The sequence below is a fragment of the Rana temporaria genome, chromosome 2 (assembly GCF_905171775.1).
Source record: "Rana temporaria chromosome 2, aRanTem1.1, whole genome shotgun sequence".
NCBI classification, from domain to species: Eukaryota; Metazoa; Chordata; class Amphibia; order Anura; family Ranidae; genus Rana; species Rana temporaria.
In genome coordinates this window covers 184,327,835-184,344,563 of record NC_053490.1, presented here as the reverse complement: position 1 = coordinate 184,344,563, position 16,729 = coordinate 184,327,835, and the positions used below count along the sequence as shown (strand labels likewise).

General features: G+C 41.8%; 1 protein-coding gene across 16 annotated transcripts in view; it reads right to left on the bottom strand.

Moving 5' to 3' along the window:
* Nucleotides 1-16,729, bottom strand: part of MBNL2 (muscleblind like splicing regulator 2) — a 220,804-nt gene that overhangs the window by 165,908 nt on the left and 38,167 nt on the right. For 14 of the 16 annotated variants that reach the window (XR_005746942.1, XR_005746943.1, XM_040336117.1 and 11 more), the window contains exon 2: nucleotides 5,408-5,447. The gene's annotated coding sequence lies outside the window, so the exon portion shown is untranslated. Of the gene's footprint in view, nucleotides 1-5,407; nucleotides 5,448-13,089; nucleotides 13,150-16,729 lie in introns of those variants that run through there. The other 2 variants (XM_040336109.1, XM_040336112.1) reach the window with 1 other exon arrangement.

The window sequence follows — 16,729 nt, the reverse complement described above, 5'->3', positions numbered from 1 at the left end:
GACCCAGCCTCTTTGCAAAGGTGTGTCCACGCTTGCTGGTCGGACTGAGTAGACTACAAGGATCTATATTATCCAGCCCGTCTCAGCCGACAGTTGAAAGAAGATTCTTCAAGAAAAAGTAAAATAAAATACAATTTCTCCTCAGGGCGCTGGGCCCAAAGGGAGCCATACATCCTTCTCCTTGCTAGGCAGAACGAAACTGAGGCTGCATGCTACAGTAAGGAGGGTTATGTCTGGAGGGACCGCCCCCTGGGCAGGGCTGTTCAACTCTGTTAATGTAACATGTATTTAACTATTTAACATGTTTCTGCCTAGTCCTCTCCTGTAAACAGGGAACATAACCCACTTGTCAAGATTTAAAGGAGCTGTGTCCATCCATGGACTATAAGAGAAAACATTTTTTTGATGCCAAAAGTGTTGCTTAAGGCTTAATGTACATTGGACTTTTAAAACCTCTCCTGAACAAGTTAAATTGACAGATAGTAACTGGATGCTTAAAAACGTCAGTTTTGCCATGCCTCGTTTGCGTTTAGAAGCATTTTTTTAAATATAGTCAAAAATGAAAAATACCTGTAAAGCAAACAAGGCTAAAACACGAGCTACCACATTTACAAGCCATTACAGGCATTTGCCATTTCAAATGCCTTTGAACATCCGTCCTGAACACATTTTTTTGCTTTCCAAAAAATGGTTCTAAACTCAACTGCCTAGAAATGACTATAAATGACTCAGTGTACATGTACTGATAAGATAACAGGAGAGTTCAGGGGCAGCTAAATAAACTCCCAACTGCTCAGTTTACCAGTAGCAGTGTACATGAAGCCCTCAACAAGCCATCACCAAAAGAAAGATATTTATCACTTTGGTATCACAAATAATGACAAAGGTTGTTGTGGAATCATTGGTCTCCTAGCTAAAATGTAAAAAAAAAACATTTCTGGTCCATAAAAGACATATAGCTGCAAGAGCTGAAGTGGTTAAAGAAAAACCATCGGATCCCCATTTCTAACGAGAATGGTTGTTACGTTTGTTGCAGACAAATACTAATTATTTGCTAAAAGACAGTTTCTGACAACATAAATGAGATGAATATCACAAGGTTGCACTTTTCCTGCAGATGAATGTTATAGGCTCAAGAAGGTGCCATGTTTGATTATTGTTATTATTAAGAGGCTACTGCTGTGGAAATGAACATAAAAACGACGGCAGCTAAAAAAAAAAGTATATTACAGATTTCCAGAGAATGTTTGTATAGCATATTGCATCAGGCCCTTTTTTTTTTTGCAAAATTACATGACCGATTACAAATAAAAAAGGTATAGTAAATCATGCCTTACTTTGGCCTATCAAGCCCAAGTACCCCAAAAATAAACTGGGACTTGAGCATCATGAATGTTGGGCTTACAACATAGAAGCTGTTCCATGCACTAAAGACTGCCAACAGGAGCCTGGCTCACCATGTGACGCTGAAGACCAAGAATTAAAGTGGTATTAAACCCAAAAGCAAACATATTGCAGCTTACCAATTTTTAGATGTGGTGGCCACATTAGTTCTCTTAGCTTCTTTACTTTATTTTCACCTGGTGATCCTACTAGAAAGTCTGTTTTTCAACAGAAGAAGCTGCCCTGCAGATGTAGCAGTTGAAGGGTTGAGATCACGACAGGCGTTTACAACGGTCAGCTTTAATTCACAAAACGAACAGAATCGTAGCTGTAACCGCTTATAAAGTATTAGCTGGGGTTTGGCTTCAAATTGTTAATGTATTTAAATCTGCTAGTACATCGAACACTGCCCTCCCCCAGACTGAGAATTTTTGCTCCTTTATCCAGAGTGTAGGCACTATAATAAAAAGGATACTAGCCAGATCACCAGGGAAAAGCCTAAAAACACAAAATAAAATAAATGCAGCAAACACATCTAAGGATTGTTAAGCTGAAATATATTTAATTTTTTGTTTTGGGTTTAATACCGCTTTAACCAAGACCCGGACCAATATGCAGGTAAAGGACCAGGCCCCTTTTTGCGATTCGGCACTGCTTCGCTTTAACGGACAATTGCGCGACGTGGCGCCCAAATAAAATTGGCGTCCTTTTTTCCCCAGAAATAGAGCTTTCTTTTGGTGGTATTTGATCACCTCTGCGGTTTTTATTTTTTGGAGCGACAATTTTGAAAAAAAAAATTCAATATTTTTTACTTTTTGCTATAATAAATATCCCCAAAAAAGATATAAAAAAAAACACGTTTTTTTCCCTCAGTTTAGGCCGATACATATTCTTCTACCTATTTTCGGTTAAAAAAAATAAAAGTAAAAAAAAATCGCAATAAGCGCTTAACAATTGGTTTGCGCAAAATTTATAGCGTTTACAAAATAGGGGATAGTTTTATGGCATTTCTATTCATTTTTTTTTTTACTACCAATGGCAGCGATCAGCGATTTTTTTCATGACTGACATTATGGCGGACACATCGGACAATTGACACATTTTTGGGACCATTGTCATTTTCACAGCAAAAAGTGCTATAAAAATGCATTGATTATTGTGAAAATGACAGTTGCAGTTTAGGAGTTAACCACTAAGGGGCGCTGTAGGGGTTAAGTGTGACCTCATGTGTGTTTCTAACCGTAGGGGGCGGGGCTGGACTTGTGACATCACTGATCGTCTTTCCCTATATCAGGGGACGATCAGTGACACTGCCATTGCGAAGAACGGGGAAGGTGTGTTTACACACACACACACACACACACACCTCTCCCCATTCTTCAGCTCCTGTGACCGATCGCGGAACTCCGGCAGCGATCGGGTCCGTGGGTCCCAAGGCCACGAAGCGGGCGCGCACGACCCACGGCTGGGCACTTAAAGAGGACGTACAGGTACGTGATTGTGCCCAGCCGTGCCATTCTGCCAACGTATATCGGCGTTAGGCGGTCCTTAAGTGGTTAAGGTATAGAGTTTAGGTTAAAAGGCTAAATTCACCTTATGCACTTTTTTTTGCAGATAAACATTTGCATTATTTTTTTTAAATAGGAGCCTGGAATGTATTGCACCCGTCAGCAGATCGCGGGTGCAATGTCAGGCTCCTGCACAAACTACATACAGCTCTGTTGCCCGTACCTCTGTACAGCCTGCTAATACAGAGCTACAGCCAGTGCGCCCGCAGTTCATTCAAACTACAAGTCTAACTGCCGTCATGGCTGATTGACATTTTGTAGTTTTTTTATTTAATTCAAAAGAAACTGTGAACGAATGATATGGCTGTGTGGGTGGAGTCCCGTACCGCTGGGCTACTTTTGAAAAGCAAGTGCGGGGAGAGGAACCCCAGCCACTGTCACAGGGAGGGGGTGGATCATGGGGAGAAGGTGCAGGAGCTGGAACACGTTACATGTTTCAAAGGGGTACTTATCCTTTAAAAAGGCGGGGGGGGGGGGGGACTGGTATGTTATACATTTAAAGCTAAATTAATAATAAACTTTTCTTTACCTTATTCTAGTCAAATATCTAATATAATTTAGATCAAAAACTATCCAAAACCTGGATCCTTGGTTATGGCACCTAAAAATATAGTTCTGTGATCAGGGAAAAAACACTCAAAGTAAATCGGTCACAGGCTCAGATGAAACCGAATGGTGAGAAATGTATTAACATACGGTTACCTACATTTAAAACTGCACGTCAAAATGATCAGTGGGATCAGTAAGGACCAACAAGACTGTATAACCAGAAATGTTTTGGTGAGGTGGGTAAAAAAGAAGCAATAATTCCTATTTATTTAATCACTCATTTGTTGATTAACTACTTAAGGACCGCCTCCTGCAGATATACGTCGGCAGAATGGCACAGCTGGGCACAAGCACGTACAGGTACGTCCTCTTTAAGTGCCCAGCCGTGGGTCACAGGCGCGCGCCCGCGACTTGGTCCGAAGCTCTGTGACCGTGGGAACCGATCGCCACTGGAGTCCCATGATCGGTCCCCGGAGCTGAAGAACGGGGAGAGCTGGGTGTAAACACAACTTCCCCGTTCTTCACTGTGGCGCCGTCATTGATCGTGTGTTGCCTTTTATAGGGAAACACAATCAATGATGTCACACCTACAGCCACCACACCCCCCTACAGTTAGAAACACAAATGAGGTCACACTTAGGGTTGCCACCTCATCCCTTTAAAACAGAACACATATTAATTACACAGGTTCTGGGGCTAATTTAATGTCGATAGGGCACCAAGTGTGTTTAATTAGCACCTTAATCAGCCAGAGAACCTGTGTAATTAATATGTGTTCTGTTTTAAAGGGATGAGGTGGCAACCCTAGTCACACTTAACCCCTTCAGCGCCCCCTTGTGGTCAACTCCAAAACTGCAATTGTCATTTTCACAGTAAACAATGCATTTTTAATGCATTTTTTGCTGTAAAAATGACAATGGTCCCAAAAATGTGTCAAAATTGTCCGAAGTGTCCGCCATAATGTCGCAGTCACGAAAGAAAAATCGCTGATCGCCGCCATTAGTAGTAAAACATTTTTTTTATAAAAATGCAATAAAACTATCCCCTATTTTGTAAACGCTATAAATTTTGCGCAAACCAATCGATAATTGCGTTTGTTTACCAAATATAGGTAGAAGAATACGTATCGGCCTAAATTGAGGAAAAACATAATTTTTTTTTATATATTTTTGGGGGATATTTATTATAGTAAAAAAGTAAAAAATATTGCATTTTTTTCAAAATTGTCGCTCTATTTTTGTTTATAGCGCAAAATAAAAACTGCAGAGGTGATCAAATACCACCAAAAGAAAGCTCTATTTGTGGGGAAAAAAGGACGCCAATTTTGTTTGGGAGCCACGTCGCATGACCGTGCAATTGTCAGTTAAAGCAACGGGGTGCCGAATCGCAAAAACTGGCCAGGTCCTTTAGCTGCCTAAAGGTCCGGGTCTTAAGTGGTTAAGAACATGGGCAAGCAGGGACACACAAAATTAATAATTTGCCGTAAGCAGTGCTCATTGTCTGGTTAAACCAGACCTTTCCACATTTTCCTAAAAATCACATCAGCATGAATCACCACCTGAAAAAAAGGCAGTGTGGACACAGGCAAATGTACTTGCTTGTGTACTATGGGGTTTATTTACTAAAGCTGGAGTACAAAATGAGGCTCACCTCTGCATAGAAACCAATCGGCTTCCAGGCTTTTATTGCAAAGCTTAATTGAAAAAGCTGAGGTTTGAAACCAATTTGTTTCTATGCAGAAGCGAGAATGATTTGGCACTCAAGCGTTAGTAAGCTGGAGAGGGGGGAACAATCAGTTACCCATCAAATGGGAATGGATCAGAATGAGGGATGAGGATTAAAGTTTTAATAATAATAAATAAATAAATAAAATATAGAACTAAGTTTTAAAATGATTGGCTACTTACCTATATGCACAAGCCCTCTGATAGTTGGATCCTGGAGTACCTATAAATAAAAAAAAGAGTGGATGATTAGAGCGGCGGCGACGATTCAGGAGACACGCCCTCCCTCCCGCTTGTTCCAGCCCAATATTGTGTGGTTCGTTTTATCCCTTCACCTGAAGGGGGACAGAATGTTTTGTTAATATAGTCGTTTAGTTTGAGCTGTGATTGCTGGACTATTTTATGGATAAATACTGTTACAAATATCAAAGTTATAGATATAAATAAATGTATTAATATCAAACAATAAAAAGAGCTGCCAATTCATACCAATTTGAGTTATAGTCTTGTAGCCATTATTTCAATTTTAGAATATCAATTTCTGTATTCATTCTTATTGCGGGGGGGGCTTCCTCATTAACAGTATCAACAATTGTTATCCTACTGCACAGTAATGCAGGCCATACATTATGCAATTTTCTTTCCTTCAACCACAGGATTCCTCCCACAGCGCTAGCGTGCTCTGCCTGCAAGGAGCATGGGGAACCTTCCCCACCGGTAGAATACAAAGACCACTGCTGGCTGCTGCCTTCCGTACAACCAGCCTGCCCATCAAAATGTTAATGGTTCCTGCTGAGCCGGCTGAATTTCGATCTGTCTGACCCAGTCTAAAGCTTCAGTACAACTAGCCTGTCGGGTTATTTTTCACCTGTTCCAGAGCCAGCAACTAAAGCAGCCAGCCGTAATCGTTTTCTGCTGGTGGGGAAGGCTCCCTGTGCTCCCCAGCGGCATTACACAATACTGATGCAGGAGGGATTGACGGACAGAAAATTGCATAATGCAAGGTCTGAAAAAGACTTAAAAGTGATACAAAAGGTTTGAAAAAAAACAAAACACACACGTCATGCTTACCTGCTCTGTGTAGCGGCTTTACACAGATCAACCCCAATCTTCTACTTCTCAGGTCCCCCACCCCCCCTGATCAGTGTCCAATTATCAAGCCACCTTCTATAGGGGCACTGGTGCACGCTCACTCCCAAGCCCTATTCTATGCGACCATAAGACACAGAGCTGTGCCTCCACCTCTCCTCAATGGTTCACCGTGTTTGAGCCAATGAAGAGAGAGACCTGGGACACCAGGGGCACCTGTGCACATCTCTGAATCGAGAGAGGGCTCAGGTGAGCATAAGGGAGAAAACCAACATTGAAAAACGTCTGTTTCACAGCTTTTACATACCGACTTAATGCAAGTTTAGCAGCATTAGGTTAGGTTTTTTTTTTTCTTAAAGAACCTCAGGAGACCTCTTCCCGAATGCCCACAATGAAAATGCAATGAAAAACAAGTAAATTTTTAACTATTTCAGCCATTCTGTGAGAGAAGAGAGAGCAGCATCAGAGAGCAGAGTTCTTCTAGATAGATTTTGTGTTTACACTATGGATCCCATCATTAACATGTGTGAGGAAATGCTCCTGATGTTGCTGTGGCTCTAAAGACGTAGAAAATTGCGTGGGAGGGCCAGAGTTCAATCACTATTGGACTCATGCATTGATGCAGGCAACAGCATGTGGTGAAAGTCGTTTTTTCAACAATTTTAGATTAAAAAAATTATCAAATCTTTTTTCCCCCATTTAAAAATGCTTATAAAAATGCAAATGCAAATAAATGCAGTTTACCATGGTTACAAGCATTTGGTGTTTGAAATGCCAGTAAATTACAGTCCTGAATGTGATTTTTCTGCTTTCAAAGAAGTGCCAGTAACCTCGACAACATTAAGGAGAGTTCAGGGGCTGCTGAAATAAACGCCCACCTGCTCCTAAACTTCAGTTTAACAGCTGTAGTGTACATGAGGCCCAAGATAAAAAAAAAAGAAAAAAAAAAACACTATACTTTAACCACTTCAATACCAGGCACTTACGCACCTTCCTGACTAGTCCAATTTTCAGCTTTCAGCGCGGTCGCAATTTGAATGACAATTGCACGGTCATGCTGTACCCAAACAATTTTATCATTTTTTTGCCACAAATAGAGCTTTCTTTTGGTGTATTTGACCACCTCTTTTTTTTTATTTGTTGCGCAAAAAAAAATCGCAGACTGAAGATTTAGAAAAAAATAAATACAAGTCTGTTTCTGTTAAATTTTTTTCTGTAAATACGTTTTCTTCTTCAATGATTGACACTGATAAGGCGGCACCGATGGGTACTGATGAGAACTGATAGGTGGCACTGGTATGCGGCACTGATGGACAATGATGAACACTGATGGGTGGCACTGATTATACTGATGGGTGGCATTTCTGGGCATCACAATTTTTGTCCATAATGTTGCCAGTCAGTGCCCATTTGGTTGTCAGGGTCTGCGGGCGGGGGGCTTATCGGAATCTGGGGGCCCCCTTTAATAAGGGGGCCCCCAGATCCCGGCCCCCCACCCTACGTGAATGAGTATGGGGTACATCGTACCCCTACCCATTCACCGGGAGGAAAAAAGTGTCAATAAAATAAAAACACAACACAGGTTTTTAAAATAATTTATTAGCCAGCTTAAAATCCATACCAGACCGCGGGGGGGGGGGGACCCTCACACAATTTTTTTTTTCATTTGCGCGGGGTTCCCCTTCAAGATTCTCTGCACACTAGTCGCCCCGCAAGTTGGATCATCTTGATCAGACTTCTGGTGCAACCTCTATTCAAATCAATGGCTCCCATAGGGAACCATTGATTTTGAATAGAAACAGAAAAACGCGGCTGAAAACTAGCGCGGCAAAACGTGCATTATATTCAATGCAAGACGCGGGAAAAAAATCTCCTGGCGTCTGTACTAGCTTTACAGCCCGTTTAAACCGTCCATGGAAATGAAGCCTTACTGTTATATTATTTGTCAAGGAAAAATGTTTAGCTTTTGAATAACCTCTAACAGACATAAGACTGCATGTGTCCTAGTTTTTTAGCCATTGTTTGTACAGGTGTACTAGTGCACACGACCTCACAATTCCATTTTTACATGTGCTTAACAATTACTAAAAAGATAAACACAAGAGAGGTCAAATATGTACATTTTTGGATAAGCAGCAGGTACTCGTATAGTGCTACTTTCTGCCAAGCTCAGACTTGTGTGCAGAGATCATTTACTACATATGTTGTCCCCACCCCCAACATTCAGCTGCTCCAGTGCGTCTGACAAAAAAACAGCATAGTCAGCAATCCCTTTCACCATGTCTGTCTGCCCGACTGACTGGCTGGCTGTCAGAGGCCTACATACTCTGCAATGATGAAGAACCTTTCAGCTAAGAAAAAAAAAAAAAAAAACATAGCTATAATCACCATTAATGGTATTTGTATACCATTAATGGTTCAAATAGCTCGTATTGCGAAAACGCTCATTAACCATGTTACTCGCAATCCGAGGTACTACTGTAATTAGTCAAAAAAAGGACTCTCATTTGAAGTGTTCCTCCAGCTAAAATGTTTTTTTTTTGGAACTATCGTCAGTTTTTTTTTTATTGCCGTCTGCAATCCTGTCAATGAGATGGATGTTCCTGCATTCCCTTCTGACCACAGTTACCAAGATCTCTCCAATACAACTAAAAAGACAGGAAGTGAAGAAAATTCAGCCAAAAGTTCCAATTCTTCCCCATTGTTGTCGAAGCTAAAAAGAGCGAGCTTGGGCTGTAGTTACACTTTAAAGTGTAAGTTCACCTTTATAAAAAAAGAAATCTGCAAGGTGAACTTACACAAGATGCCCTCCTTATATCTCTCCCCCCCAGTCCTACTGACCTGTTGCACGGCGATCTCCCGTTCTGAGCCCCGGTATAGCCGCTTCAGGGGTCCGGTGCTTGGACCCCTCCCCCCCCCCCGGCATTCACACGTCTTCTTCCCTGCTGACAGGACAGGCTACGTATGTTCTGATTGGCTGGCACTGCCCATGTGATTGCGCCACTCCAAAACGTCCCTCCTGACAGGGAACGTTTTGGAGATTCAGCTGCAGGAATTTCAAAGGCCCAGACGCAGTTATACCAGGGCTCAGAATGGGAGATCTCACCCTCCACAGTCCTGCTGACCTGGATGGTAGTGGAGGGGGTCCTGTGCAAGTTCACCTTACCCTTTAAAGATTGTTACCCCAAAATTTCGTAGACTGTCTGTTGCATCATATACCCGTGTTAAAAAGTATCCTGTTCTCTTTGTATTTCATCCTTTGTGTGAAATACCTGGTGATCCTGCTAGTCCCTCTGCTTTACCATTTCAAAATCTTGCTTTCCTTTCAGAATCAACATTTTATATAGGACACTATACTACAAAATACTCCCACAAATGCGGCCATTGATTCCAACAAAGATTTGTTCATTTGCACACACAAGAGTATTTTTTTTCTAATAAATTCATTCAAGACCATAAAGCAACGCAGTGTCGAATTGCAAAAAGTGCTCTGGTCTTTGGGCAGCCAAATGGTCCGGGGCTGAAGTGGTTAAAAGAAAAGATGCTACCATCACTCCGTGCTCTTAGTCATTGTGCAACTTCGGGCACCGCCATAGAAGATGAATAAGGTCCCCATCGTGCTGTTGACAACGGCAGCACAACGGGTCCGCCAGCCTACCCATCCTATGCAGTCTTACCGGAGTGCAGTGCACCCTCAACAATATGTATAATTGAGAAACTTTTTGTGCCACATTCAGGGAACAAGAAGTTAGGGACTGAAGAGCCTCCTCCCACTGGTCACCCGTAATCTGGCCTAGGTCTCGTTCCCAAGCAGAGAAAGCCCTACATGGGTACGCCCCCAGATGTTCAGACAGTAACATCTGGTAGCATTGGGATATAATTCCTTTGGTCTCAGAGGTAGATTGCAGCAAGTGGAATACCGGAGTGGGTGACATCGTCCACTCCCCGCATCCCCCTGCGCCGCCACAGCGTGCCTAAGCTAAAGATAGGAGAACCACATAGTGGCCGGCAGTTCAAAGCGAGCCTGCAGTTCAGAGAATGATAACAGCCTACCATTGAGAAATATATGAGATAGAATTATCAACCCATGGGCCTTCCACCGGGGCCCCTGTTGCAATTTAGCCAGCTCCGTGTATGAACAGTTATCCCATATGGGGCTATGATCAGTGAATTCCTGCACCCCCTGGAGCTGCCTACCCTTGTTCCATATTTTTTGAGTTAACGCCATCGTCGGGTTCAGTTTATTGGACCTAAGAAACATCTGTGCCTCCAGGCCCAGGGGAATGGTCTCAGCTCCTGAAGCAAACAGCATCAGCCGTGCCGCCGAGCCCACCAGATCCTGGGCCATAGAGCCCACCAAATGTGGCAACTGGACAGCAATGTAGTACAGCCAAGGGTTGGGAACCGCCAACCCTCAGCTATCCTTAGCACGTTGGAGCTGCTCCAGCCTGATCCTGGGGGCCTTACCATTCCACAGCAATTTCCGAAAAAAGTGTGTTCACCACTCTGAAAACTTTCAAGTGGATAACCACCGGAGAATTGTGTAGGAAGTACAATAGGATTAGGCATTAGGATCATTTTGCATGTCTCTTTATAAATGTCACTACAGAGGAATCACGAGGCAATCTTGTTCAATGTTGTAATTTATAACCCTTGGTCTTCACCGATCACTTTTATTCAGTTATAGTCATAATTAGGCTTACACCTTACTAAGAATCCATTCATTCAGAGAAATACATTTTAAAATTTTAAGGAGTAAAATATAGAACTTCATTATTAAAAGAAACAACCCTTCCAATCGAACACAATTTATTTTCAGGAATCCTAAACTAAAGCCATTTAATGTGACCTTGTGGATGCCAAAAAATCCCTCCTGGAAAATTAACCCTTCCTGTCACAGGAAGTGTGAACATTGCAGAGATATTTTAACTCATGTCAACATTTGGACTAGCCTGTACTTCCTGTTATTTGTCACATATCAAAGAACAGGAAACTCGCAACCTTTACTAGAAAATTGGAGGATATCTAGAAGACAACGTTCTAATCAATTTGAAAAAGGTTAGTTGACTAATGAAATTAATAAATACATTTGGTGATACAATTAGTGAAAATTTGAAACAGCCAACACTCTGCGAAGTCCAACATTGTGACCATAGCTTTATCTGGAAAAAATGTACATGGGAGAGGTATGGGTAACATTCACACATGTTTATAATGTTAAGGATTCAAGAACCGATATATTAGTCATGAACAAAAATAAATAAATTTGAGGATTAGATATCACAGCATTTGGATACTTTTTATCATAAGGCCTCATGCACACAGGGCGTTTTTACAACTGTCTTTACCAGCATGTTTTTCTTTTTATTTTGCAGCCAAGTTATTCTACGGCCTCATGCGCACACACAGGCTTTTAGGAGCTGTAAGTGGCAAAGGCGTTCTCAAGCTGCAAACAAAAAAAAAAACACACCCAGGGCCAGACAAACTTGAATATTAGGGCCCTTTCACACTGGGGCATTTTTCAAACGCTTTAGCGTTAAAAAAGCGCCTGTAAAATGCCTGAAAGAAGCTGCATCTGCAATCCCAATGTGAAAGCTCGAGTGCTTTCACATTAAAGCGCCTGAAAAACACCCCAGTGTGAAAGTGGTCTTAGCGTTAAAAAAAGCGCCTGAAAGAAGCTGCATCTGCAATCCCAATGTGAAAGCCTGAGTGCTTTCACACTGAGGCGCTGAGCTGGCAGTGCGTCAAAAAAAGTCCTGCATGCAGCTTCTTTGCAGCGCTTTAGGAGCGGTTAATACACCGCTCCCAAAGCCCCCTTCCCATTGAGGAAGCTTTTTTTTAACGCCAAAGCGCCTGAAAAGCGCCTCAGTGTGAAAGGGATCTTAGCAGCGCTTTACCAGCGTTTTTCGGGCGCTGGCAGTGTGAAAGGCCTCTGAAAGCACTTGGACTTTCACATTGGGATTGCAGATGAGGCTTCTTTCAGGCGCTTTACAGGCTTTTTTTAAACGCCAAAGCGCCTAAAAAACGCCCGAAAAACGCCCCAGTGTGAAAGGGGTCTTACTCTGTCCCATTGTTTTGCAAATCTATGTACATTACAATCTGTACGATTGTTTAAAAAGAAATGCATCTGTACCAGGCTGTGTGTGTGTAGGGAGGAAGGGCAAGCAGTAAAAATTTAAGTGAAACCTTCTAAGCAGCTTATAAACCTTGTTATCTTTCTGCACATAGCTTGGAGATGCTTTTTTCCTCCCTTCGAGAAGCAAAATAGCAGCAGGCCATAAAAGAGACCCAGTTTGGGAATATTTACTAACCCAACAGCTTATTCACACCATTTTCTGGCCACCATCAGCAGATACGCGATATCCTACAGAAATATTGGTATCTGTTGATGGGGGATGACATGGTATCCAAGCATTTGAGTACTTACCCTGAAATCACCTTCAGTAGATCACGTTCTCTTTGTGATAAACTGGTTCACAGCCACCACTCTCCTCGGATACCTATTTACAATGAGATTGAGGGGCACCAGACCTTGTCATAATTGTCCCTTTTGTAGATACATCCATTCGGCATCTACCAGTTATGCTTCCGGATGGTTGCATCTACAAACCCAACTTTTCAGTTAATTGTCAATCAGTGGGTATAGTTTACATTATGCAATGTACATGCAATGCTTTTTACATTGGCAAAACTAAGAGGCCTTTCTTTCACCGCATCCGTGACCATGTATCCCTAATCTCAAAAAAGAAGATGGAAACTCCGATTAGTCGCCATACCGATTTGCTCCATCAATTTGATAGTCTCCAGATGCGATTCTCTGCACTGGAACACATCCCTCCAGGTGATCGGGGTGGGGGGGGGGGGGGGGATTTTGACAAACTGCTCCTGCAGAAAGAAGCAAAGTGGATACACCAGTTATCTGCCCTGAGATTTCCAGGGCTCAACAATGCATTTAGTTTCAAACCTTTTCTTTAATTTCTTTTCATCTAGCACATTTCTTCCCTCATTACTATTACTCTTTTTATTTTCCAAGATCATGTTTGGGTTTGGTTATATAGTTAATGTTATTGACATGTAGTCAAAACATTTCTTCAAATTCAGCCAAATTGGTGTATAATTATGATGCAATATTGGGCTACCTCGCCAATCTCTGGGCGCTTGATCCACATGCTTCTATGGTTGTAGCATGACAGGAACATGTTTCAGGTCCTGTTCATCCTACTCATTTAAGGAATGAAAAGATTAATGCTTTTGATTCTTCTCAATTATTCCTTAATTTAATTATTGGCCCTTTTTAAACATATGGGAGACAATTCATTAACTATATTTTTCTGAGAGTTTATGTTATTGCTTCCGCTTGCTATCACAGTGCCTGTTTACCGGTCCTTCCATTTATTCAGTTAGCTATATGGGCACTAGGTGCGCACCTGTTTGGTAGTCATTTGGTCAATTCTGTCTTGCCCAGGGTGATCCCTATTGTATGCCTCTGACACTCTGGTTGGGTCCAATTTGTTAGCCCTTGTAGGTGGCCCGCCTTGCCTCAGCGTTGTGTCATGCTCCCCCTGTCTTTCCAGGGTGATTTCCCTCTTCCAAGATGGGGCCAATGGGATCGGCGCCATCTGTGACGTCTCTGCCGTGACATTGCGCATGTGCGACCGCTCGGCACTCCCCTCCAGGTGACCAACAGCCGATCGACGCGATCAGCGTCCGTGGATACCAACCAGATAGGCCCGTGGAGGCATCCTAAAGTAGCCCGCCCCCGGTGGTGACGTCAGACGCCACCGGGTGTGTACATACAAGCGTGGCGATGGCCGCTATCCCTGGCGTTGCTGCTTCTTTGGTGAAGTGAACGGCTGTTGATACAGCTGTCCCCATTTACACCCGCTCCTAGATCCGTCTGATATACAGGTATGGACATATTTTGGTCTCAGGGGGAGTGATCTATTGGACATAATGTCCATTGATTTAATTTGTGGTTCACATGCAGTTTAAATCTGCTTCTTTCTATCTTCATTATTCTTTGCCGTTTTTTAACAGCTACTGGCGTGACTGCACCTATGCTGTTGATATTTGGATGGCAACTGTCATTTCGACTTCCAGCCTGCTCTTTCATAGTTATCCTTGCTACCCAGCATTGACCCTACCCTTAACTTTAAAGGACCAAGGTACCCTTTTATACCATACTTTTGTGTTTAGGACTCCTATGCTTCAGCTTGTTTGCATTGGTTTGCCTGCTGTTTTCAGCTGCAACGGTTTGTTTGATCTCTTTCTCTATATATTCAGATTTCGTTTTTATGTACTATAGCCTGGATGTTTATTTGGGCGGATCGGAGTTGCGGGGCCTGTTCTTGGCAAGCAGGGGCAGTTTACTGAATCAGTAGAATTTTAATTTAAACCATTGTTGCTTATTGATTCTCATTGTGGACTAAAAAAGGCCCAGAATGGAGAGTTGAGGTTCAATATCAAATATCTGTTGTCATACATACGTTTGTATCTGCATCTAATATTGTTATCACTACTTTCCTTAATGTATTGTGCAAAGTATTTTCTTTGAAAATAACCTATAGTTTAATCAATATGTATTGATTCACTATTTCAATGCTCTATTCCTTATGGATTGTTTTTCCATTTTCAGCATGACCTGTATAGCTCCTGATGAAGCTCGATCAGAACGAAACATGTAGGGCGAATTAAGTACAGGTTTCTCTGTGGCTTTATGTTGAGCCTTTCATGTCCTTTGGGATATTATGCTTGTTCAATTTTTAAAGTTGATATATGTTAAACTTTTTTACTATACCTATGTTGATTTATTGATTTTGACACCTTTAAAATCCCAGGGTTTGTTACCCTCCCCATCTCATTGTTTGCATTTTTGTAGGGGATGTGGTGTCTTGATTTGACCGTGCCTCAGTAATATTGATCTAACATGCTCCCTGCCAAGTCAGACCTAGAGCTTTAAGTTAGGGGAAAAAAAAAAAAAAGTTGGTCTCAATTAGTTCCACTTCTGCGTTTAGTGCATTCAATGCAACACAATGTAAAAGTGTTGCATTCAGTGCAAATATGTAAAAGTGGCACATTTTAGAACTACCTGAACTTTGGCACACAATAAGTTGTCAGAAAGAAAAGGGAAAAGGGTTGCAAGCTCTTCATGAATTTGGTGCAAAACATTAATGCTAAAATTAATGGGGGTTAATGCTAAAAAAAAAAAGTGGAGCAGCAGCTTTATTGAATTTCCCCACTTGTCAATCTATAGACCTCCGTTACCCTTGTACAACTAATAGCAAAAGTTGCATTATCCCTTAAAGCAGGGTTTGACAAATTTGCTTGGAATCTAGGAGCCAGCTAAAAAAGTTAGGAGCCAGAAAACGCACCCCGTCCCGACGAGCTCGTACACAGAAGTGAACACATACGTGAGTAGCGCCCGCATATGTAAACGGTATTCAAACCACACGTGAGGCATCGCGGCGATCGTTGGAGTGAGAGCAATAATTCTAGCCCTAGACCTCCTAGACCTGTAACTCAAAACATGCAACCTGTAGAATTTTTTAAACGTCACCTATGGAGATTTTAAAGGGTAAATGTTTGTCGGCATTCCACGAGCAGGCGCAATTTTGAAGCGTGACATGTTGGGTATTAATTTATCCGGCGTAACATTATCTTTCACAATATAAAAAAAAATTGGGATAACTTTACTGTGGTCTTATTTTTTAATTAAAAAAAGTGTATTTTTCCCCAAAAAAGTGCGCTTGTAAGACCGCTGCGCAAATACGGCATGACAGAATGTATTGAAACTATCGCCATTTTAATCTCTAGGGTGTGAAATAATAGGAAAAGTCTATTGCGCTACTGCGAGTAATTGAACGTGTACCACGTGAACAAAAAGAGTATATAAGTAACTGAAGCTGCTAAATCTAAAAGGTGCACAAAAAACGTAAACATATATGATTAAAGAGTGATCAGCGCTACAGTGTATGTGAAAAAACACAATACAAAATAGGTAAAAGGCTGAGGAGCCAACACTCAGTGAACTGTGTAGTAATCAGATGGGCTACAGCAGCAAAAACATCCAAAAAGAAACCTATCGGATGGGCTACAGTAGCCAAATCATAAGGGTGAATTCCTCAACCGAGAGAATATGAGGAACAGTGTATCAATAAACAATAAATTACTAAATAATATTGAAATATTAGAATATTAAAATAAAAATTATTGTGCATCAAAATGACACAGATAACTGCAGAGTCTATAGGGATGCTCAGACGGAATGGGTGGGATGTATGAATCTTCTAAACCAGGTGTATCACTCCAATAGCAGTCTCACATTGCCCTTACCTTCATCCGATGATAAATACGCATAGGGGGCAAGTGGTTTCCTCTTCTATTTTGATGCACAATAATTTTTATTATTTTACTATT